The sequence below is a fragment of the Idiotropiscis lumnitzeri genome, chromosome 4, assembly GCF_059441095.1.
Source record: "Idiotropiscis lumnitzeri isolate Australia: NSW breed Sydney's pygmy pipehorse chromosome 4, RoL_Ilum_1.0, whole genome shotgun sequence".
Taxonomy (NCBI): Eukaryota; Metazoa; Chordata; class Actinopteri; order Syngnathiformes; family Syngnathidae; genus Idiotropiscis; species Idiotropiscis lumnitzeri.
This window is the reverse complement of record NC_142394.1, coordinates 18,567,365-18,591,735: the sequence shown is the minus strand read 5'-3', so window position 1 is coordinate 18,591,735 and position 24,371 is coordinate 18,567,365. Positions and strand designations below refer to the sequence as shown.

At 39.6% G+C, this 24,371-nt stretch overlaps 1 protein-coding gene across 1 annotated transcript in view; it reads right to left on the bottom strand.

Moving 5' to 3' along the window:
• nexmifb (neurite extension and migration factor b) overlaps positions 1-24,371 on the bottom strand; it is a 75,089-nt gene that overhangs the window by 14,502 nt on the left and 36,216 nt on the right. The window lies entirely within an intron of this gene.

The following is a 24,371-nucleotide window of genomic DNA, read 5'->3' as shown; positions in this document are numbered from 1 at the left end:
TGGCAAGCATGCAGGTTGACATAAAACAATTCCACTAAAAGAGAGAGGGGGGGGGAAAGACAACGGTTGAAGTTTGTCAGCCAAGCACATCACACTGAAAAAAAAAATGGTTGGATGGCACAAAAGACTTGTTTCACTTCACTACGATGTGAATGTTTATACGTTGCCCTTGTTAGTGTTGTAAAAGCGACGTCAGGGCATTAGAGGGCTGCAGGGGTTGTATTTTGCATGTTTTCAATGTTGTGTTCAATTTATCCAGCCATCTATTTCCTGTTCTTGTATTTTCAATCCTGTTCAAGGTCACAGGTGACCTGGAGTGTGTCCCAGCTGACCGTATGCAATTGGCATAGTGTGCAAACACACACCCAGATGTTTGTGCCTCCTTACTTGAGGTATAGAGCTCTAAATATAAAATATTTTTGTGTCATTTTTATTTTATCATAGCTATTATTGTGATAAAAAATATTGTGTTGAGATGTTTATCACTAAGAAATTCGAAATATGAAGAAAATTTGTGAAATAACTCAAACTAAAATTGACAAAAAAACCACTTTGTTAATTTTGTTAACGAAATCAAAGAAAAAAGAAAATACTTTAAAAAAATGAAAAGTAACTGAAGCTACACCTTTATAAAACCATCTGAAATTATAGCGAAAATGGTCTTCGTTCGATATCATACATGAGCTTTGAGGGTGCATTTTAAATTAATTTATGTTAGTACTGCATTACTTTGTAATGTCCATAGAGAAGAAGGGAGGTGAAAGAGTCGTTTGAAAATTATAGTCTGCATTATTACATAACACTTAGTGACCTGTTTTTTTAGTTTTTTTTTTAATCTTGCACTTGACAAATGCTCTACGTATATTTAAAAAAAAATACTAAAACGAATCTAAAACAAACTATTCCGCAAAAATAAAAGCTAATAAACCTGGTCTAAAAAAATAATTAAAACTAACTCAATTTAAAAAACAAAAGTCAAACCGAAATGAAAAACTATGAAAAAAACCTAAAATAATTATAACCTTTTCTGTAGACAGAGTAATTAGGATTTTAGAATTCTCTCACAATACAACAAAGTACTATTTTGTAGCCTAAATTAAACCAATTTTTTTGAACTCCTCTGTTGGGTGATCAACCAATGACAATATAATGGGATAGCGGCCACACTGTCACACTGCCCTGTGTTAATTAATCATAGGAGGCTCAAACCACATTATAAAAAACATGACTGGCAATGATGAGATCGTTCCAGGCAAGCCAGTTTCATCTTTGTGGACAATGTCCTGCAACTATGCCACACTGCTTCTTTTGTTTGAATTCCTTGGTAGGCTACACTGTATTCCACTGTTTTGTTGTCACATCATATATTTATGTAGATGACGATACAGCTATCACTACTCTTACTACACGCAAACCTAAACTCTTCTGTGGTAAACTGAACGGAACTGCATGCAGAAATGCGGCTAATGTGGAATATTAATCTGATGCCAGTCTGCAAGAAATATGATGACAGAGACTTGGGGCCAGGAAATTAACATTTGATGATTTAGCCTTGTGCTTGTTGATGATAGTCTTTCCTTACACCCCCCCCCCACACTTCTTCTCCCAGCTCCTCTCTGGAGGGCTGGAGAAGCAGGATGACAAATGAGCCAGAGGAGGGGATCTAATAACATGATCTCCTCGCGGTGAGAAAAGGGTGTCTGGGAGATTAAGACAGACGGTCAACAATAAGAGAAAGGGAGTGCACAGCTGACTATAAACAGCTCGTCTCTTTCATCCTATTGCTTCCAGATTTCATTAGCTGCCCACTGACCTGAGAGCAAGGAAACTGGAGAGCTACCTGAAGGGAACTCAGCTTACAACGGCACACTCAGTGGCTCAGTGGGTGACTTCAAATCACACACAACACATGTGCTCATATGTGCAGCTGGTACAAGGACCCCGTAGGCACACCCAGTCTGAGGGCGAAGAAGGTGAGGATTAATAGCAGATTTTTTTTCTTTTTTTACAGCATGGGATGGTTTTCACATGGTCTTTTATTTATGCAGCAGTTTGGCAGACATTTTATCTTCAGTCAGAAAACTATGTTTGCGCCAGGTGGTATTGTTAGGATTACCAGAGTGCGGGATGGAAAGGTAAACCCTGATCTACTTTTCATTTCCCACCACAGGGGTAAAAGCAGATGCAGTTGCTGCATTAGATATGCAAACAGTGAGACCGAGACGATGATTTCAACAAAGAAGAGAAGCTCAACCTATTAAACGTTATACCACAATGGAGACATCCAGCAATTTGCATTCCTGCACTCATACGCAATACGATAATTCTCTGTGGACCAATCAAAAGAGTGCAACACTTTAGTAGTTTACGTTTGGTACTGAAGCGTGAAAAATGCTGTAGGTAACAATTAGGTATGTCTCGTCCATTTAGTGAGGTGCTGACTCATCGCTAAAAAAAAAAATCCAAGCACGACCCAAATTTAAGAATTTGAAAGATTTAGTCTACTGCATGTACTTGTTTTTTTATTATTATTTTAAAGCTAGAGAAATGTTAAAACTATACAGTACTAGGTAAAAATGTAATATTTTATCCACAAAAAAAACAGTGACCCCCTTCTGCCTTAACAAATGGTTTGATCCACCCAGACCTCTTCTCACTGAGATGAGCCAAGTGCATGAGGACAGAGTAGTTTGATTGAGTAGTCGGGATGGGCGATACCACACTTTGCACATTCAATATGGTACAGATACTTTTTCTTGCAATATAATCAATACCGATAACGATACATTCTTCTGAGCATTTTTTTCAGTCAACTGATTTTTACTCAGAGAATTCACATGACAAATACTGGACATTCATAACACATTTTTTGTGTCGGATGTACTCTTGTGCCAAAATTGTCAGCACCCCTAAATGTCTCGTGCTAGACTCGACCCCGGTATTGATCAAATCTTTTTCTTTTTTGTTTGTTTGTTTGTTTGTTTTTTTTACACAATGGAAAAAAAAATTCACACTTTGTTGCATGTTTTGACAATCACTGCATACATTTTTACTACATTTCACCCATCTTGAGGTGCGTTTGCACATAAGTACGCTTGTGTTTAATTAAACTAATGCAGTTTGTTTGAGCAAGTGTGAACAATATCATATAAATCCTTGTGTGACAAACAATAAGTGGACCGTGACCTTGTTACTTCAAAACAAACGACACAAGTCTAGAGAGGGTAGCACAGTAGGGTAAGAGGTTAGAATGTTCGCCTCAAAGTCAATAGGTCCCGATTACTTGGACTTCCTTACACATTCTTAGGTTAGGTTAAATGAGAACTCTAAATTCTCCATGGATGTGAGTGTCAGTGTGAATGGTTATTTGTCATTATAAGCTCTGTGATTGGCTGGCAACTAGTCCAGGCTGTACACATGTCTCAGCCAAAATCGTTTAGAATCACCAATGACCCTAAAGAGGGAAAGCACTATAGAATATTATATATGTAGGGCTTGGCAATTAATCCAAATTTAATCACGATTTCTATTTTCGCTTCTCTTGATCATAAAAACACGTGAAAATAAAGGATGAATATGCCAAATGGCGTGTGCAAGTTCCTACGCTGTGAAACCCCCTGAATGCACCATTATGCTTGTGCAAAAAGCACGTGATGAATGTTAATCTGTCCTCCTTCAGTGTGCTTTAGGATGTGTAAAGACACCCCAGGTGGAATGTACTGTAAAACTAAACACACAACAAAAAGAATTACACATATTGAATATGTAAATACATGACCTGTTTTGTTTTAGAGACATACAGCTACTGCTAACGTCTGTGTGCATTCCTATTGAAAGGCTCATAGAAAATTAGCATTGAGTTCCAGGAGTGTTATTCGTTCAAATGCTGAATATTCACACACATATGCCGTAGTAACACATGCAGACAGGCAATACAGCAAAACTCAAAGGCATATATTCTTCTGACTATGTGAAGTATGAGTTATATTAATAAAGATCACTAACACTTTTTATCATAATGGAATTGTTGTTGCCCCGTGCATGCATGGCACCACACTGCCCCTAAGAGGCCAAGGCATGCACAACAGGAAAGGCCAATATTTCTTTTTGTTAATTGTAATAAACTTATTATAATTGTAATAATTTTATTAATAGTAATAATCTGCAGTTGTGATTGAGGAGTGAATTGGCATTTGGCAACTGTTTGACTAGAGATTCCAAAATGAGGTCATTGAGATCCAGATGCATTCTGAGCAGGTCATCACCAGTCTAAAAAAACTTCAATCAATTATAGGGAAGAGATGGCAAACACTTCAGATGTGGCCAAAATTCATCACATTATTCAAAAGAAAGAAAGTCCTGGCAAGCCTAACAACAACAAAGGGCAACACAAGACAACTTAATTACAACTAGGTGACTGCAAAATACTACGTTTGGAGAAGAAAAAATCCTTTACCATTTCAATGAACTCTGATTTTTACTGGATCCAGTGTTAAATATACAATTGTGAATGCAAAGTAAACAAGGCCACGCGTGATGAAATATCATTCCGCTTTGGTTGGGACCTGAGACCCAAATTAGGAGTGAACACAGTCACATTTGAGTCATTTTCCAACTAGCTGGTGAGAAACCGGGGTGTTCTCATTCATCACATACAGTAGACCTGAGCAAGAAGGAGAAATCAAACCTAAGAATAACCATTTCAACATTTTGAAATGGAAATACATCAACCAGTGGAAATACAGCTCTTGCAAGGACTCAGAAAAAGTGAAGTCACACATTGCCCTATTAAAAATTGGCTGTAGCCACTGAGCAACGTGTCTCCATAGTGGCGTGGACACCACACACAGCAGGAAGGCTAGACAGGCAACAGAGGTCCTGCCAGACATCAGAGTGTGGATTGGGGATGTGTCGTGAGTGAGGCTGCTGCATGTCCGTGTATCTGTGTGTGTGTCTTCATGGCCGGGTGGATGTGTGTTCCACAAAGCCTCAAGGCCGAGCATTCAGCACCAGTATGCACGTGTAGAGGCTGCGCAGGCAATCACACGGAGAGAAAGACAGCAAGAGAAAAGCAAAGGCAGACATATTGCAACAGTCCACCCCCTACCATTCGGCGCTAATACCGTAAATGTGTTTACTCGCTCCATCATTCATGATTGTCCTGCATGTTTCACATATCATGCAAGAATTCCCCCCACTTATCATCTCCACCATCTCTATCAAGACGTGACCAGAGGCCAGCTCACTAATAATGATGGACTAACTGTAATAGAAAGAGCATTAACACCGGTGCCGTAGGGCTAACAAGGGTGAAACTTTTGGGACAATTCCAGCGCACGGGCCTGTGACAAAGTCATTGGTCCACGTATTTTATCACACGCAGCACCACCACTAGGTGGAGAAATCAGAGAATAAGTAACTTGGTCCATCAAGTGAGAGAAAACTACTAAATATTGGAAGGAATCACTCTATGATACCTCGCATCAATGTAACTGAAGAAAGGAAAACTGCATCATCAGAATAGGTCGACAAAATTAGACTTTTAATTTCATCGACAATCGCAATAAAGTTCTATTGGATTTCATCTAAAAACATTAAGCCATATTTTCATACCCAGCACAGGTCCAGTGCAATGTGCTATCGAACTGTGCACATGGATGGAGTTTTATTTCAAACGTTTGTCATTTTCGAAGACCGGCGCTGGTAAAAGGGGATGTCGGCGCTGTTGTGGGAGGAATCACAATCGGCTCCCCTCATTCCCTTCAAGTTCAGCGCAGAGAGAAGCATATCATCTGCATGGCATGCAGATGCAGGAGAGTACAGTACATTTAAACCTCCCCAATAGTTGTGGTCAGGTGGGTGCTTTTAAAAATGATTTTAAGATGATAAAAATAATTGATTTGTGCAATGATTCAGTGATTGACACACACTGTTGTCATATTAACGAATGAAATACGATGACATCCACCATACTTGTCTGCGGTGCACAGAAACATCGCATTCCACCACCTTCGACTCAAGTAAGACCAGCTTTTAGCATGTCTCAAGTCTAGTCTATTTTCTATCACTGAATTGTAATTAAAAAAAACAAATAAAAAAAAAAACAATAAAACACCCTCGGACCACCGGAACGCCCAGCAGGGTCCAACGTGGACCGCCAACTACAAATAAGTCAAACTAGACTTGCCTGTGCATGAAAATGAAGTTGCACCAGTTTTTACGCAAAGCAAACGTGTGTCTGTCTATGAATATGGGGCCCATTATGTTCATTAGGGGGATCTCGGGAACTTCAAGTGATTGCTAATACTATATACACGTAAGGTCAATTGGAGGCATTTCTCAATGCAAATGATTCGAGACGTGCAGTTTAGAACAGGTGGGATTTATCAACACACATGACTAAGCAGTGCGTGTATGACGGGTGTCCGCATGTACCATAAATACAACGGTAGAAATTTGAAACGTACGGACTTTTCGATAAATGAGGCCCCGGGGTGTTTATTTGAATAGGAAACAGAACTAGAGCAAAACAGCCAAACAGAACGATTAGAGTTTGACTTGTCCTCCTCCACTTCTTCAACGCATGATGTGTTAATGTGCAAGCTGGATAACAAGATAAGAACATGTTTACTTGCTTTGTATGGAACCTATCTGCAGCACAATCTAATTCCTGCAAGCCTCTTTCTGGTTCACTGCATGGCTCTCTGATTGGATCACATTTTTTCCACGACAAGACAAAATGGCTGAAGTGGAAAAAAAAAAAAACTCTGTCACAAGATCTCACAGCAAAGATTATATGTACCGCATGCACAAAGGGTCCAGTGTGTCCACGGAGGGAATGAGTCAAGGACTAAGGATGAGACCCCCACCTGAAGTGCCCTCAAAGCTCCACAGGAAACACTGAACCAAATAGCCACCACCAAATTGGCTACTCGTCCTTTCAGCACATGTTTACCATTTCAGGGACGGTACATTGGGGGTCTGCAGAAAGGTTGCATAACCTGCGACACACGCAACTCATTGTAAGCCCTCAAAACTCGCAGTTGTGCTGAAAGGAGAAGTCACCCCCCGAAATTTTTTCCAATATGTTCTATGTTCCTTCACTAGTCTAAACATGGCATTCGGATTATTGCATTTATGGAATATGAATTAAGCAGCAAGTTTTTAGCCGTCTCAGGGGGCGGCCATTTTGTCACTTGTGTCGACTGAAAATGACATCGCAGTTGCTCGGGACTCGGGTAACGACCAATCACGGCTTACCAGTTTTCGCAAGCTTGGCCATGATTTTACTGCTTAACTCATTTTCCACAAACGCAATATTAATCAGAATGCAGTGTTTCGATTAGTGGGGCTGCATAGAACATATGCTTGTAAAGATTTTTTTCTTTTTGATTGACTTCCCCTTTAAGTCTTTTATTATAGTGACAAATACTTTTCAACATATATATATAAGCCAACCATTTTGTTCTTGTCATTGGGACAACTTGAACATATTTGCGCCGTACTATCCCCCTTTGATGGAAATGGTAGCGAGGGATTAGACTCGGTTGGGAGATTAGTACTAGTGGGTGCATGTGAAGTTGTCTTTCCACTATAAGCTTGCCAGAGAGACACACTGCACATTTGTAACATGCTTGCTGAGTGTGAAAGCAGAGCAGAGAACATGCGAAGTTCATGCAAAGCCGCCTTCCTATTCGGTCCGCTCACTGTCGCAGTCTTGTTGACATTCTCCTAATATTCTAATCACTGCATTGCGGAGCTCCGGCTTTCAGTTAAGGAACATATCGTTCTCTTTGTGTTGCGCTCTCACAAATAAGAATTGTTCTGTTGAAGGTCAACGGGCCTCCGCGCGAGTAATGCAGTGCATGAGAAATGTTCTTCAGGGGGCTCACACACGCAAGGAAATGTAACAGGTCAAACCGTTTTCGTCAACACTTTCACGTTATGTATAATGAAAATAGCAAAGTGTGTGTCAAAGGTTACAGCAGACTTGTATTTTTTGGTGGGGATTTTGTTTTTAGTGCTGTTGGCTATTAATGATTGGTAGCAGAAGATGAATTTTTTTTATATTTGTGGAAAGAAGATAAGTCTTCCTTGAAATAACCTCAGTAAAACCCCTCATCAACTTTGCATTATTGTAACACACAACTACATTTTGATCAGGAAAGGATTCATATTCATGATTCAATTAAATAAAATATTCAACAAAATACATTGAAAACCAGATATGCCTACATTTATTTCGATATAAAAGCGAATATTACTCATTATTAACCCTTTGGTTATACATGCTACGATCGATGCCGTAAAGAAAAGAATTTCCGTAACTGCGACATCCAAAAGTTGTTTATTACAGAAAGGATTGTGGCAAAAAAGCTATTTCACTGCAGGAACGGTGTAGTGTTGCGAAACTTTAGGAAAATTAAATAACTGAATAAAAATATGGTTCAGAAATTGCAGTAAATGTGCAAATTTTCAGGCATATTTGGAAAGCGAACTTAAATGCGCTGGGAACAACAACAACAACAATAATAATGACGATAATACTAATACACATCATCTTTGCTACTGGAGTATACATTTTAGTTCAATGAAGCAACTGAATGCAGCCGCTTGATTAGCCACTTAATCCGACAATAAAAATAGACTTCAAAATTACAAATATATCATAAACACTTGCTGAGTGATGATTATAACAAAACAAAATGTTCATTAAAAAGTTGGTGAGTTACTGTTTCAAAAACATTACATTCCTTTTTATTATTAATAAATATGGAGAATGTTCCAATTGAATATTTTGAAGCTTTGTAAAGTAACTAGAACATTTTCTCATCCTTTTACAACCTTGGCTTTGGCTTTATTTGGACACACTTTAAAAACATAGCATGAGAAATGCTATCAACATAAATCCAAAGAACTAATAAATCACCAACAAGTGATAAATTTTACACGAGGACAGAAGAGGAAGGTGGAAACGCCGGCATGCTGTGTTCACGTCTCACTGAGTTGACACAGCACGCTGCTGAGAGACACATCTGTCTCCACACATCACTCCACTACCATCAACCGCCTTCTCTGCTGTTTGCTCCTGCGTGGGTAGCGAACAGTGGCTTCGATGAGCTTTTTGGTTTCGGAACCGCCATTTATTGCTTGTGCCCTTGAGTCAAAAGAGAAAAGCTGTGACTGGCGAAGCTGTCTAAACAAAAAGCAGGAAGGCCCAGTAAATCAGAACAACAGCATGAGGTGGGTTGACAGTCACACACCGGATATTATTTAAGTCTTTCACCCATTACAAGATGGTTATATAACCTAAAATGCCTGTTCCAGGCTGTTTTGGGAACAGCTTCCCCCAGCTTATTATTATCATCCACCTATCCATCCATTTTCTATAGTGCTTGTCCTCATTAGGCTTTCAGGTGAGCTAGAACTTATCCCCAGTCGGATTTGGGCAAAGGGGCATATCACACTCTCATTCACACGGATGGGCATGATGGCGGATGGCTAACTCCACTTCATACTTACAACCGTGCCAACAAGTTTGTTTTGCTGCCGTCTCCCTAAATCAAGTTTGTAATGGTCCACATGGCAGAAACTCATTTTTAATGTGTTTTTAAGCGCATGAATGAAGAATAAAATGATGATAATTGCTTTACATCAAAGAAGACGTTATTAACCAGGTTTTATGAGACGTGTGGGGGCTCCTGGAAATTTAGGGGGGGGTTAGGAAATTGCCTGTTTTCCTAATGGTAATTACACTCCTGGGTATAAAGTATGTTCAGATTTTACAAAATGAAAAAAAGCAAAAGGCATCCGAACATGATAACAGCACACACACACAAAAAATGCATTTTACTATTTGATACAGCAGCTTCGCAACGCAGCCAGAAAAATACACTTTGCGATTTCTGCATCTGCCATCTCTCACTGTCTGATACCAAACAAAATGCCAGTATGTGCCATACAGTCAGACAATTCTCATTCATTTTGTCAGTGAGATAAAAATGCATTATAATTCACTTTTGCAAAGTAAAGCTGGACGATAGTAAAGTTTTTGTTTTGTGTCACTTTTCTCCTATTGTGTCTATCGTCATTTGTCACCACCGGTAAAATGCCAGGAATATGAAGAGACAGAGGAAGCTTGATTTGACGGGCAAAAGCTTTCACTCTTATGACACAAAACTGCCGCTGATGGCAGAATGATAACGACACAGCAAAGTGAATAATAATACGTAGTCACGATACATAAAACTACGGTGCAAAATTAAATCTAACTGCCACTGGAAATAAATAAATAATGAGGTCAGTGAATGTAAATTGTAAATACTCTTCACTTTAGTTCACCTCAAGGCATGATGGGTCCTTCAAACGACGAACACAAGGCTTCCATAGCATTTTGCGACTCATCAAAACTCAAAGATTATCAGAACAGATTACGTTTTTTCCGATAATTAAATGGTGACGCTCAGCTCAAAAAGCTTTGATGGGATAGCACGCTGCTTCAGCTAGCTAGCAACGAACCTTGGTTGACTATTACAACATGGCTTGAATAAGATACTCTTCAGAGAAGTAACATTCTCACTAAGTCATTAGCAAAGGGAATAAACATTAGCTATGCTAATTGCTAAGATAACCTAAAGTTATGATGAAAAAATGAAATTAGCTAAGTGTTTGGATGACTTGAGTACAATTTTCACAGAAGTCTCGCTGGATCCGCGTAAAAGTGTAGCGTATGCGGATTTGTAAGGTAAAATAGCTGACAATTTAATAAATCTCTGGATTGAAAATGATACAAAACAATGCCACAAACACAGATAAATGAGAGGAGTGGCCTAAAAGATTAAATGTACATAATATTGAGGATAATAGATTCAGAATGAATGGATAGAGGTTCATATAATGAAGAGGATCCCAAACGTTTTTTGCAGCACCCCCCTTTTGAAGATTATTAATTCCAGTCTTGACTGAATAACTGAAAATCTATTGTGGTATTTCATTCTTGTGATATAAAATGGCCTATATGGTGATGGAATTTTTTTTCCGTATCAACCAGCCCTAGTGTACTGTGTATGTGCATTTCTCTCTCTATATGACAACACTAACAGTGGATACGTTTGAGCACTTAAAATCTCTGACATGGTTACTCGTGATGGAAGAGACGTGGCACCCGCTTGTGATAATCGTCGTCAAATCTGAGGCTTCTGAGGAGACCAGGAAGCAGCCGATATGCAAGGATTCACACTCGGCCTCCATGAAAGAAACATTCTAAAAATATAAATGACAAAAGAGCACTCAATCTAATGATACTTTTGATAATCAAACTCTTTCTATTTACAGGGTTGTGGTTGGTCCACCTGAGCGCCTCGGAAAAAAACATACTTGACCACCAATTTGATCAGAAGATGGAACAATAAACAGTGGATGTATTTAATCAGTTTGCATATTTACCCTACAGCCGACCCACGCCATAGTGAAAATCGAAAAAAAATCTATCCAATTTGTTTTGAGATAGTACATTTGTCCTTCCTTGTCATGCAAGTTTATCATAAATTCGAAAAACATCAACAACAAAAAAAAAACACAGCGAGTGCCAACGGTGCTGCGAAACAAAATGCCCGAAAAGCCACTTCAACAGCAGCATAAAATCTCCTTAAAGTCGATAACAAAAATAAATAAATAAAAAAATAAAATAGAACTATAAACACAATCCTTTTCATTGCGGTTTAGGCCTCAGGCGCGTGAATCAAAATAGGGCTGCACAATTCTTCCTTTTAAAAATGTCACAGCACAGTCAGTCAACAAGGGAATTCTACAACAATCGCAAGTGGCAGTGTCTATAAAGTCTTATATCATCATCCGAAAAGCAAGAAGTAGCCTGCTAACGAACAAACTAATATTAAAGGATATTTCATTTTGATTAGACAAGCGGTTTCGATAATGGATGGTTACAAGTTATGTGGTTTAGTAATGTTTCATTATCTCAGGCTGTCACCATGGAACAGTGGCATCATGTTTCCTTTCAAGACTTTCTTCCCGACTGCCTCTCTTGCGGCTTGAAAACACTTCCTGACCTTTCGTCTCGCCCTGATCACCGCACCTCTGTATCAATCTGGTCCAACTTTGTCTCTCAATGGACAGCCCATTATAGCCTTTTGCTTGGGTTTCTCCACGGGGTCTCCAATGTTGCCCCCTGGTATCAGAGTTTCTACCTGCACTATTGTGGAAAAGCTGCTAGACGACAGCAAATGCGCTGACTGACTGTGTGGCCTTTCTGCTCCCTGCAGTGCCATCTCCTCTGGATCCATAGACAAGCATCCCGACCCCGAACGCTTGTTAATCCACTTGATAGACGATCGTGTCATTATTCATCATCCCGTCCGTGCAGTGTCAAACTCTCACCACCAGATGTCCTTGGATTCTTTGTTGTTGCACTAACTTCTGTCTCATCACTTAATTAGTTCCCAGCACAACTTCTCTCAAGGTCTCAGTTATTGGAATTATGACCACTTACACAATCTAATAAAATGGAGAGCTGTATCTCATAAATAATGTTTTTTTTTAACATAATAATACTCAGATGTTTAATGTTTGTGGTTGCGTTGTGCAGTGGAGAATTTAACCATTTTTTTTTCTTGTTTTGTGTTCTATGATCAATAAATGTGCTTAATGTGGGTGTTTCATTGCCGTATTTTCAGCAAGCCAGCTGGTAGGGGGTTCTCCGATGCCCAACGTGTCATTGCAATGACTTTTTAGAGTTGTCGTTGCTATAAAACAAAATAAGCCGTCTGTCGGAGGTGGGGCCCACCTGCCAGTGCTGCTTGACACGCGAGCGAGTGGCGGAGGTGAGGGGAAGGAGGGAGCGCGTCCTTCCTAGCAGTTTGTAAATTTATAATTGAAGGGAAGCGCTGCGGTTGTCAGCAACACAATAACTTTGTAGAAAAATCTTTCCCCCGTCTTGCTCCAGTTTACCGGTCACTCCGATGTCAGTCCACACCTGACACTGGGGCACAGCTCATTAATACTGGGGCATAAAAAGGTTTTGGCGACACCTCTGGATGTCACTCCAGGGATATTCTGTACCCGAATCCAAGCTTTATACAGTCAGATTGTTTTGCCATTTATTTCCCAATGTTTTTCAATAATTAGCTTTTTCCCCTTAATTTTTTTGTGTATTGAGAATTAAAATTTTCTCACTGTTTAGGGTTTAATTGTTATTGTGCTTTCCCTCAGTGCTTTTCAATGGGAGCCAGTCATCCGTAAATTATGGCTATTCGCGGATTGGACCGGGCCGACTGGACTAGTAAATGAACAAGTGGTTTGTTGTTGACTGTATAGAATGATCCATCTTCTGGTCGGATCGGTGATCGTTTATCACGGTTCCAAAATACAGATCGTTTAAACTTTCATTCAGCTTCAGCTCTTCTTGCATTGTATTTTGTTTGATTGTGCAACACAACTTTTTCCACAAGTGATTTTTCTAATACCACATATTGTATTATCTGGTCTATCTTTATTTCCGCTGCTTAATTCTCACACACCCTTAGTGCTGCAGTAGACAAAAGGACACGGAGAGATAAGGAGAGGAGAGAAATAAGCAGAGGGAAGGTCAAGACTGAGCAGAGCGGCAACCAATTACAATACATCACTGCACACTTTCAGAGACTGTGACCGCATGTGTTTACTAGACTGTGTCATTCATACACATGCAGACTAACACCTCATAACAAGACTTTGGCCTAAAAAAAAAAGTGGGGGGAAACAGGAGATGAAGTTTATATGAGGATGTAGCCCTGACGTTGAATGGCAGGTGGAAGAATGGAAATAAGAATGGCAGTAGGAAAGGTGTTAAAAGTTGATTAGGTTGTTAAAGGTCACATAGTCAGGCTTCATCAGCTGTCCCAGTGGAGCACAAGAAGCAACTCTGGGGGCCTCCACACTGCTGCTAATTAGACAGAAGAAAAGGCAATCCGACTAACATATGGATATATCCGGCTCCCATGTACAGCGATCTTCTCATGGCTACCTGATAACGTGATGACATTACAAAAGAACATCTCACCTTGCCTCAAGTGGATGGAACAAGAGCTGCACAAGATCACGCAGGGATGAAAGGAGGAGGAACATGTGAAGCTCGAAACATCATCAATGACATTTTAAATGTTGGTAGCGTAGGCCCACCGTACACAGAACGGCATGGCCTAACAGGCGATTGATCCTGGCACAAAAATATTGTGTTGCAATGGAACGAAAAGAATATTTTGAGGTGCCGCACCACTTTTACAGCTGTATTATTTTTCGTATTGAATCATAATAAACAGCGTAGTTGTCAAAGGCGTTGGTCGCTAAAATTTTGCGATAATTATGGATGCAACTAACGATGATTTTAATATTCGATTATTCTATCGATTATGTCATCGATTACTCAAATTGGGGAAAAAACATGTTTTAAGTTCCATCCCTTTATTTAAAATCAGGACATTATGATTAAGATTTAGTTACTGGTTTAGTTTATAATGTTAGAAAATAGGCAAAATCGTTGATCAACTCGGCTTTCAATGATTACAGAAATTGGAGAATATTCACTGTTGAGAACCTAAAATTCTGAGGGTTTACACAATTTGAAATGAAAAAGGTATTTAAATGATTAATCGATTATCAAAAATAATTATTGATCAATTTTACAATTGATTACTTGCCGATTAATCGTTGCAAAGAGAAGAAATAGTTGAAAAATAAAGAACAGACTGTGAGCAATTCATAGGCTCTTAGCAATGACCGAGTGTCCTCGTCATTGAATGCACTTGTATTATTCGGTGATAGGGATACATCCACATTTTTCAAAGTCTGATCGGGAATAGTGATCGTAATTAATTCCAGGTCAATTACAGTGATTTATTTTTTTCAATGCATTTGTAACACCCATCAATTAATTATACGTGGATTTTTCCTAATCATGAACTAGCCCTTTATCCCCATGAAGAGCAGGGATACATTATTTGTATACATACCATAGGCCTCACACTCATAGTCAGGACACACAAATTAGAACCACAGGGTTATGACACTTTCTAAAAGGACGCTGATATATGATAAAATGCTTATGAATACAGAAGATGCATCTTCCTTTCAGAACGAGAACCAAAAGTAATAATGGCCTTCCTCTCTCAAACACATCCCCCTGCATAGCATGAGCCATATTATCTGTACTGCAAGCGTTGAGCCATCTGCGAGGCAATTATCACATTTCCAACAGCTGCATTTATTAGAGCTACACCTTGTTTGCTTTGCTGCATCTAAATCAGGCCGGATAGATTGGGGACCATAATGTCGCTAATACACTGCAATCATGTCCTGCAGGTTCACATGACAGCTCTGTCAATGTCTCTTTCTTTCAAACACATTATAGGTTGTAGTGATCAATATTTTTCACTGCCACCACTTTGTTCTACCACTCACACTTAAGCGACAGAGTAATTGACATTTATGCAATTTTCAGGGCCACTACCTTTCTTTGCCTTGCAAGTAATTATTCATGTGTACGTGCATGTTTGCAGGCCTGCATGTGCTCTCTCTATTCTACAGCATTGTATGGATGGATCAGGCACAATGATGGTATTTTTCAAGATTTGCCGATTGCCACTCACACATTGGGCTTACAATGAAGCAATCAAGATGTGAATGAAGTGTAGACCCGGCACCAATCTATGACTTTTTTTAATAATAATACTAAATGTGATTACAGAAACCCTCCCTCCACCGTGCAGTGGTGTTTATACGTGAAATTTCTGGTATAAATATTCTGATTAATATTGTGGCACAAGTAAATTGGAATCAATCTCCTCACATGTAAAACAGTTGACCAAAGATGTCAATCGCAATGATTTCAATTGGAATGACAAAAAAGTCTGCATGCAAACCCCTCTTCTGACAAAGTTGACCTTGGGTTCAACTGGCCAAGGATTCAGATGCCAGAACATTGGCGTTTGCATTTTTTTTTCTAGTGGTAGAAACAGAGTTCAACTGGCAAAAGTTGAATCGTTGTCCCTTGGTTGTTGGATGTTTCACCTTTAATCCAAAAGGCTTTTGTAGTTAATAAATGTTATGATGGGGTTTTTTTTTTCAACATAAAAAAAACACTGCATCCAAGTTTGAATAATGCAAAAAGCAATGTGCATAAAATCACATGTAAAAAAAAAAATAAATAAAAAAAACTATAATTGTTTAAATATTTCTAGACCGGTCTGATAATTCAGGAGAAAAGCAGCCCGTCAGTCTACGAGTGTGTGTGTTTATTTGATTTCATTTGATGTGTGCATGATCATGTGATGTGGAGTTGAAGTCTCTCATAATAAAACGCCCGTTCGGATGGGCTGGACCACAGGCTAAGGCCATCAGATGCGATGGCAGCCACCGCTGGGCCCAGGCAGTGTAATAGCCAATCACAGATAAGAAAACATCTTCTAACACATCTTGCGCCACACTTGCACTGTAGCCATTTTAATTCTGAACAGTGCAGGCACAACAAGATCAGACCTGCCTGTGGCGGAAATGGAGTGTAAAAATACAAAACACCCCAAAACAAAATCACACTCAATATCCGTGCTGGCGACATCTGCTGTCAATTGGTAATCCATCGCAGTGCATCTATGGGGTCAATATGCTACCCAGCAGATAGCGTAGTTTATTGTCCTCACCATTACATCCCCCATCTTGATGTGCGGCCCGACATTGCTCCACTGATGTGTATCAGTGATCATACCCCGGAGTCCTATCAGTCAGTGACTCGTGGTAGGAGAGGGCAAATACACACAACCTGCGACCTCTTCCCCGTGAGCCCAGATGCCCCTTAGTTAATGAGGTGTGTGTTTACCAACGTCTGCACCAATTCAGTTGAAAAGCATCTGAACCTTAAACCCAAATATAAGTTGTTGTGTCAAAAAACAAACATCATCATGCAGTAGCTTAAATTTCTATTCTTTCTATTTTTGTACATAGCTAATGTATGAATGGCAGAGCCGAAATGCTTGCGCAGGCTAGGCAGCTGATCTAACGCGACATATTTTATTCACAAATGAGTACCGGAGGAGATGACACCCTCTGAATTCATTGAAGGCATTACTATTGTTAATATGATTATTATAATGTTTAAATCATGACATTGGTTGGCACAGCTGGGCGGGGCAGATAATTAAAGTCAACCTGACCACTCCCACGGTGGCGCAGCCCTCCCTCTGTCATGTCTACTTGCGCTTACGAAATTACCAATAATGAGTCAAACCTGCACAGGATTCATGCCGCTCGCAAAAATCAGAGCCCATACTGGGTAAAATGTTCCTATTTATTAGAATAAACGTTTTGCTCACACAAAATCATTAAAAAAATATTTGAGAATAAAATCGTAATTGTAAAAGAACAAATTTTCACTGCTCCCCCTTATTCTGAGGTTCAGTGTTCAATTATTGATTCAGGCCTTCCTGTGTGCATGCTCTAAATTGTCAACAAGTGTAAATGTGTGTGTGAATAGTTGAATGGCAATGTGTGCCCTGCACAGAAAGACAAACATCTGGCGACCAATCAAGGGAGGACCTCAGCTCTCCCCCCAAAGTCAACTGAGATAAGATCCAGCTCACCTGTGACCCTTATGAGGATAAGCCGATAAACTGTCACCATGTACATCACTACACATGAGAGCACACACAAGCTAGTAATTAATGAAATGACCTCTGAACGCTGCACAAACCCTCTCTCATCACACAAGCACACACACGAACACAAACACACACACTAGAATAGCATAGCTGTGCGTAGATGCATGAACCTGCCAATTATTCTGCGCCTTACTGGAACCTCACTCCATCTGAGGTGTGATTGGAATAACAACCATCCTCCAAGGCATGCCATCCTCCATTCCCTGCAGGGTATCATTGAAGCTGCAGGGAAAGAGGGAAGGGAGCGTGACAAGGTAAGGAAGAGGATGTGTACACGGGGGGGGGCCATAAAAGGCTCAAGGAGGGGGTTGGATGAATCTATGGGACCGTAGCAGAAGATGGGCTTTCGACACGTATTAGAGCATAATAAACACTTTATTGAGGATTCACTTCTAATCAGTGTTGCTACAGTTACCTTGGAAAAAGTAACTTTGTTACTTTCCTGATTAGTTGAATTAAAAAGTAACACATTAAGATTAGAAGTTATTTAATTGTGTTTAATATTGTAATATGCGCATACAGTAGATACTGACAATTGTGCTTAACATATAAAATGACACCAAACTGCAAGTTGTTTTTGTTTTTAACAGTGACATATTAAATGAAATGAAGACAACCATTTTTACAAACCATAACTGCTTCTACTAAAAAAATAAAATAAAGAGTCTTTCTTTATTTCACTTAACACAAACGCATTTTTAAATCTAATAGAAAAAAAAGGAGTTTGTCAACATATATAACTATTAATATTTTGGCAAAACGCTGCATTTACAATATACAACGATTAAATAGAGGGACCTCCTGTAGTCATACAATCATTTGTGATTTTCTCTTTAAGCTTGAATGCATATGCACCACAAATCTTTTTTTTTTTTTTTTTAAACATAGGGTTATTGAAGCTATATAACACTGTCGACAGCGCAGAATGTGCTATTGTTTTTAGCTGACACAAGCTCAAAATAGTGACTATATTTCCAGCTTGAAAATGCGAAACTCTCTCCTTCCTCCGTTGCTATTTATGTAGTATGGTATGGACATGTGAATCGTCAGTGTGTCAAAAATTTGACATGACGCATATATGACACCACTTATCGGAATCAAGTGCCTTTCTGTATTTTATTATTAACAATTGGTTTTATTGCATGCAAATATGCAGTTCTTCTTTGTCATTGTGAATAGGTAATACATTCCAATTGCTTAGTCATATTGTCAATATAAAAGTGTACTCTGGAAGAAAATGTTAACGTGTAAACTGCGGCCTACATTTTGATAACAAATTCAGTATTTGAATTTGAAATTTACACCTATGGATATATGAAAGATTGTTTGCAAGACTCACATTTCATCTTTCCTGCTTGTACTTTCATTTGGTTACAAACCGTCACTTGTGATGGGGGGAGAACAAGACAGGACTGCATAGCCCAAAAAAAAAAAAAAAAAAAAGCTAATCCAAAAAAAGAAGAAATGTGAACATGGGACAATCTCCTTAGAAATTGCACATGTGACACTAGTAGGAATAACAGTGCAGTCTTCCTACTTCCTTTGGGCCACGAATTCTCACTCACATCATAACAATTCTCTTCAGTTGCTATGAGCTACTTCAGAAAACTGTCTGATCATTGCTTGATCGAACGCTTCTCACATTATACTTTTGTTAGAATAAGATAAGACTCAGACTCTGGTGCCCAAAAAGTGTGACCGGGATATCCCTCGTATTAACACCTTGTGATGTCAGAAGATGAACTGTAGTCTAATTACTTGACTGGAAAAAGAAACATGACAGATTAGTCATTCCCGGAAGATGTGCACAGTTGACAACACTGGAGTCCCCAAAAGGGAAAGAAAGGGTTCAAACTGAGCAAAAAGCCAAGGATTAGGTGAGGAACGAACGTAAGGGGGAAGAAGTCGAAGCCGGGCTCCCTGGCAGCATTCCGAGGCAGAGGCACTGTGAGAGTGAGTGAGTGCCGTCTGAGTGACACTCGCTCTCATAGCCACCCCCCCTCTGGGGAAATAACCCTCTTAATCCAGCATGCTCTTTCAGATAGACAAGATCCCGCTTCTTCTCACAGCCAGGATATGAAATGCTCCCCCTTGCGATTCAAATACCTGGGATAAGGGCTAGAAATCTAATTGACAACAATGTGACGCTGAACAGCTCAGGAAAGACATCAATGTCTGCGGGCCGCCTCCTTTCGAGCGGGGAAGTCACAAAGCCATTGGTTGGCGACTTGGAGTATGCCCTGCCATTGGCCCGCTTGTTGGAGGGGGTTTAACATTAAATGGAACAGGACTGTATCGGCATGCCCTTTAAACATGCCTGATCACCATATATGTGATCCTTATTATTTTCAACGTCTGGCTTTCTTTCGTAAGGACGCATCATGTGACAAACACTTGGAGACGAAGTTAATTAACAGTCGAGCGAAGGGAGCAATCAATAGAGTCAAGGCGGGCCCCGCCGCAGCAGGCCGAGCAATAAGACCCGCCGACTGCATAGCCTTTTCAGCACGAGCCCAAGGAGGTCTTTTTCTCGCCATACTGGGAAATCACTCCACAGTCAGGCTGCTCGGTACACAGAGTGCACTGCAGAGCATGAACACACACACACACACACACACACACACACAGTGTGATATTATATTAGCATTACAAAGGCTTTCCCACCATCTGTGTCATGGAGTGTTTCCAAGCTTTGAGTGCTGATGTTTCCATAGGTGCTGCCGATGGCTTGAAATGACAAACATATTTATTTGTGACTCTCTGACTTTCACCTGCAGTAAGACACTCAAAACCCCTTGTCTATTTTAAGATGTTACTCTTCCTTTGTAATTCATCTACAATGGATTCTTGACATGCAATACGTTTAATTGATTCAGTGACCGAGCTTGCAACATAACGACAACTCAAAAATATCCGATGGGTATTTCTGGTTTGATCCTAATTTGAGTTGCTAATTCAGCTTTGGTGGCTTTAAGATAATTATCAGTCAAGTTATGTCAAGTTTAAGGATTCACAATGGGGAAAAAAACAAATGGACAGAATATGTCAATCGCGAGAGATTTCACAAGTTAAGATTTCTTCTTTTAACAAGGAAAATGAGTGTTCGTGTTCAAAATAAAAGTTCCAACAAAAACTGATGAACGGATAATCCCCAATTACTTTTGTTAGCATTCCAGCAACAGCACCTTTTGGCAGTCAAGGTAGAAAGCAATTGTCATGTCTAGCCCACACTGATTCCCAAAATGTGCTGGTCTTGTGACCTCCTCTAAGAGAGTGGTGTGGAAAAATCCTATAAAGAGCTATGTTCCGCTCAGTGAGAGCAGATAGAGCTCAGTGCTTTACTCTGCGGCCGACAGGAGTGAAAAGACTTGGCTCGTTCACACAGCTCCCCTTGCTTTCCACTGTAGCCTGTTGTCACTAGCCTCTGGTCCAACGCCAGTCGCCTACTTGGCAGGGAGAGGTGCTGTACAAAGCAAATGGCAGAACTGGTAAATAATGCTGATAGACTGCGATACAGAGAGAAGCGGCCTCTTTATTCTACAATCCACTTTAGCGAGGAGTACGCCGCCGCCGTTTGTCTTAATCACTTTGAAAAAGCAGGGAAGAACTGATCTACCTTGTGTTATCTCACATTATGAACAACAAATGGCTCTGAGGCGATGGTTTGCCACGGCAGCCAGTACAGCAGGGGCAGGTCATTTACAGCTCAAGTCAAATGCTGACAATCACGCAGAGGAAAGCGGGAAAGGTGGAGACTGAGGGGCAACACTCATCTAAGCAGTGGTGTTTTTAAATGGAAAAAAATGGTGGGAGACAAAGTACTCAGGTAGGCTCCATATTGGAACAAATTTGCTTTGTTCTTCTTTCAACGGCAATGTACTACACCAATTCCATCCAAGTTGGCATGCTGTGTCAAATGTAAAGAAAAACAGAATATGATCATTTGCAAATCATGTTCAACCTATATTTTTTTGAATACATCTTAAAGACAAAATATTTAAGGTTCAAAATGATAAACGTATTTTTTTTTTAGCAAATAATCATTCATTTGAATTTTATCGCTGCAATAAAGGTGTCGAAAAAGATTGAGACAGTTGAGGAATGCTCATCAAACACCTGTTTGAAACATCCCACAGATGTACAGGCTTATTGGGATTTGGTATAAAAGAAGCTTCCACAAATCGTTCAGTCATTCACAAGCAACGATAGAACAAAGTTCACCTCTTTATGAACAACAGCGGGAGAAAATTGTCAAACGGTTTAATGACAAAGTTCCTCAACGTACAATCGCAAGGAATTCAGGGATTTCATCATTTACGGTGCCCAATATCATCAAAAGGTTCAGAGAATCTACAGAAATCACGGCATGTAAGCGGCAAAGGCCACAAACAACATTCAATGCCCGTGACCTTTGATCCCTCAGCCGGCACGGCATCAAAAATTGATATCAACGAGTAAAGGATATCAGCACATGGAAAACTTCATCGAGGGTCCGTCGGCTGAGGCAAAGTGGAAAAGTGTTCTGTGGTCTGACGGGTCCACATTTAAACATGACCCTGTTCCGGCATTGTTGGAATTTGTTACAGCCATAAAATTCAAAGTTCATAATTATTTGCTCAAAACAATCAAGTTTATCAGTTTGAACACTAATGTTGTCTTTGTAGTGTATTCAATTCAAAATAGTTTGAAGATGATTTGGAAATCATTGTATTCTGTATTCACATTTTACGCAACATCCAAAATTCAATGGAATTGGGGTTGCACTTAAATGACACCACCAGCAATAAAAAGTCTTGATTAGAACTGCAGAAGAGTCGGAACGTTCCCAATATTTAGAGATGGAAACTTAGCGCTGCAAGTTGTAGCACATATATTCAGTTTTCATTGAACAGAACCAAATTGTTCCACTTCAAGATGCAAAAAAAAAAAAAAAAAGTCAGCAAGCGTTATTCTATTCTGAAAGCACCTGTAGATGTCGTCGGCATCATAATTGTCACTCACAGTAGTTTGTATGTAACATAAGGCTCAGAACATCCAACCTTGCGAAGACAGCCTGGTGAGAATGAAGCTAGTCTAGGGTTACCACACTTGTCAAATCCAAGAGCCACCTGTAGAAGACAAGACTGGGAGGAGACAGCCAAAAAAGGAGAGGCACTAAAAATCACCTCTCCTAAAATGCCACAGGGAGCAGACTCACACTGCTTAACACATGATGAAAGGAATGGAATCCAGCACAGCTCCCTGTGTGCAGATAATCAAACAAGCCCGCCACTAAAAGCGCAGCATTCACATTCAATGGAGAAAGTTGCTCCAATCTGAGACAAGGGAAAGATGCAAGGAAGAAAAGCATCTATGTTGAACTCAGTGGGAGACAAAAATATGTTTGGTAATGTCCCCCATTAGACACAAACATGAGCTTGAAAAACCAGACAGTTAACTTTAAACCATAACATATAATGCTGTTTTTTTTTTTAACCGTTAACTTCCAAAATATATTCATATATTCCACCAGAGGACAACGCATTTCAACAACTCAGAAAATAAGTAAATTAATAAAATAAAAAAAGAAAGTCCAATTGATGTTTTTTGTGACATTTTTCGTGGATCTGGTGAATGATTATACTGCGACAGCATCATTAAACAAATCATTGTCCCTGGTAATTTGATCACTGCACGTCATATTTCGAGTTTGTCAAATTCCCCAAATGATAATATTTTTCTGAAGGCTTGCTGGTTTCGACTGCATGATTTGAGACAGTAGTGTTGACTCTAATCGGTTGAAAAATTACATCACCAATTTATCTGTAGCATGTTGTCTTAGCCTTTATCTTCTAGCATGAATGTGCTCCACACTTCAGACTCCACAACAATCAATTTTGCGAGTGATTTTGTGTTATGCTACAACCATATGGTCACTCGTGTAACGCAACAGACAAACAGACACCATAGATCATTTTTAACGAACATGAACGGGCAACACAAAAACGGGGGTATTTTGAAGATATTAGAATAAACGTGATGCCACATTATGTAACTATATCAGCAGCGTTCATCTGAAATGTGCCAACATAATGCTTTATAAAGAATTGCTCACTGCATATTGTGCAGAACGGTCTTTTTACGTCATTTGTTTATTTACTTATTTTTGCGAGATTGTGGGTTGAATATTAGCATAACGCGACCGAGACAATTAGCATCTTGACATGCAGCGAGTCCATCATAGATGGATGTTTATGGAGAGAAGCCGGACACTTTTCAAAAGTTATTTTTTTCAACCTCAAGTAATAAATAAACCGTTTTTTTATCAGTGTCCCACGGCCCAGTTCCGATAGCGTACTGATTTACATGGTATTACAGCTTAAAAGTATACAGTGGAACCCTGCTATTCATGGGGGATAGGCACCAGTCTTGCAAAATAGCGCGTATAATTGAAATGCATTAGGATATAATATAATAGCACGAATAATTTTTGGACTAAACCAAAAATATCCAACAAAAAACACAGATAAACTTCTAATATATTTTGCCACCGCCCCCCAAAAAATAAAAAATAAATAGAAAAAATAAAGTATGCAAAATAATCATTGAAAAAAAAGCTCTACAAATGGTGCTGGGAAGCAAATATTGGTGGGTCTACTGTAGTAGAGGAAACATTTAGAATTACAA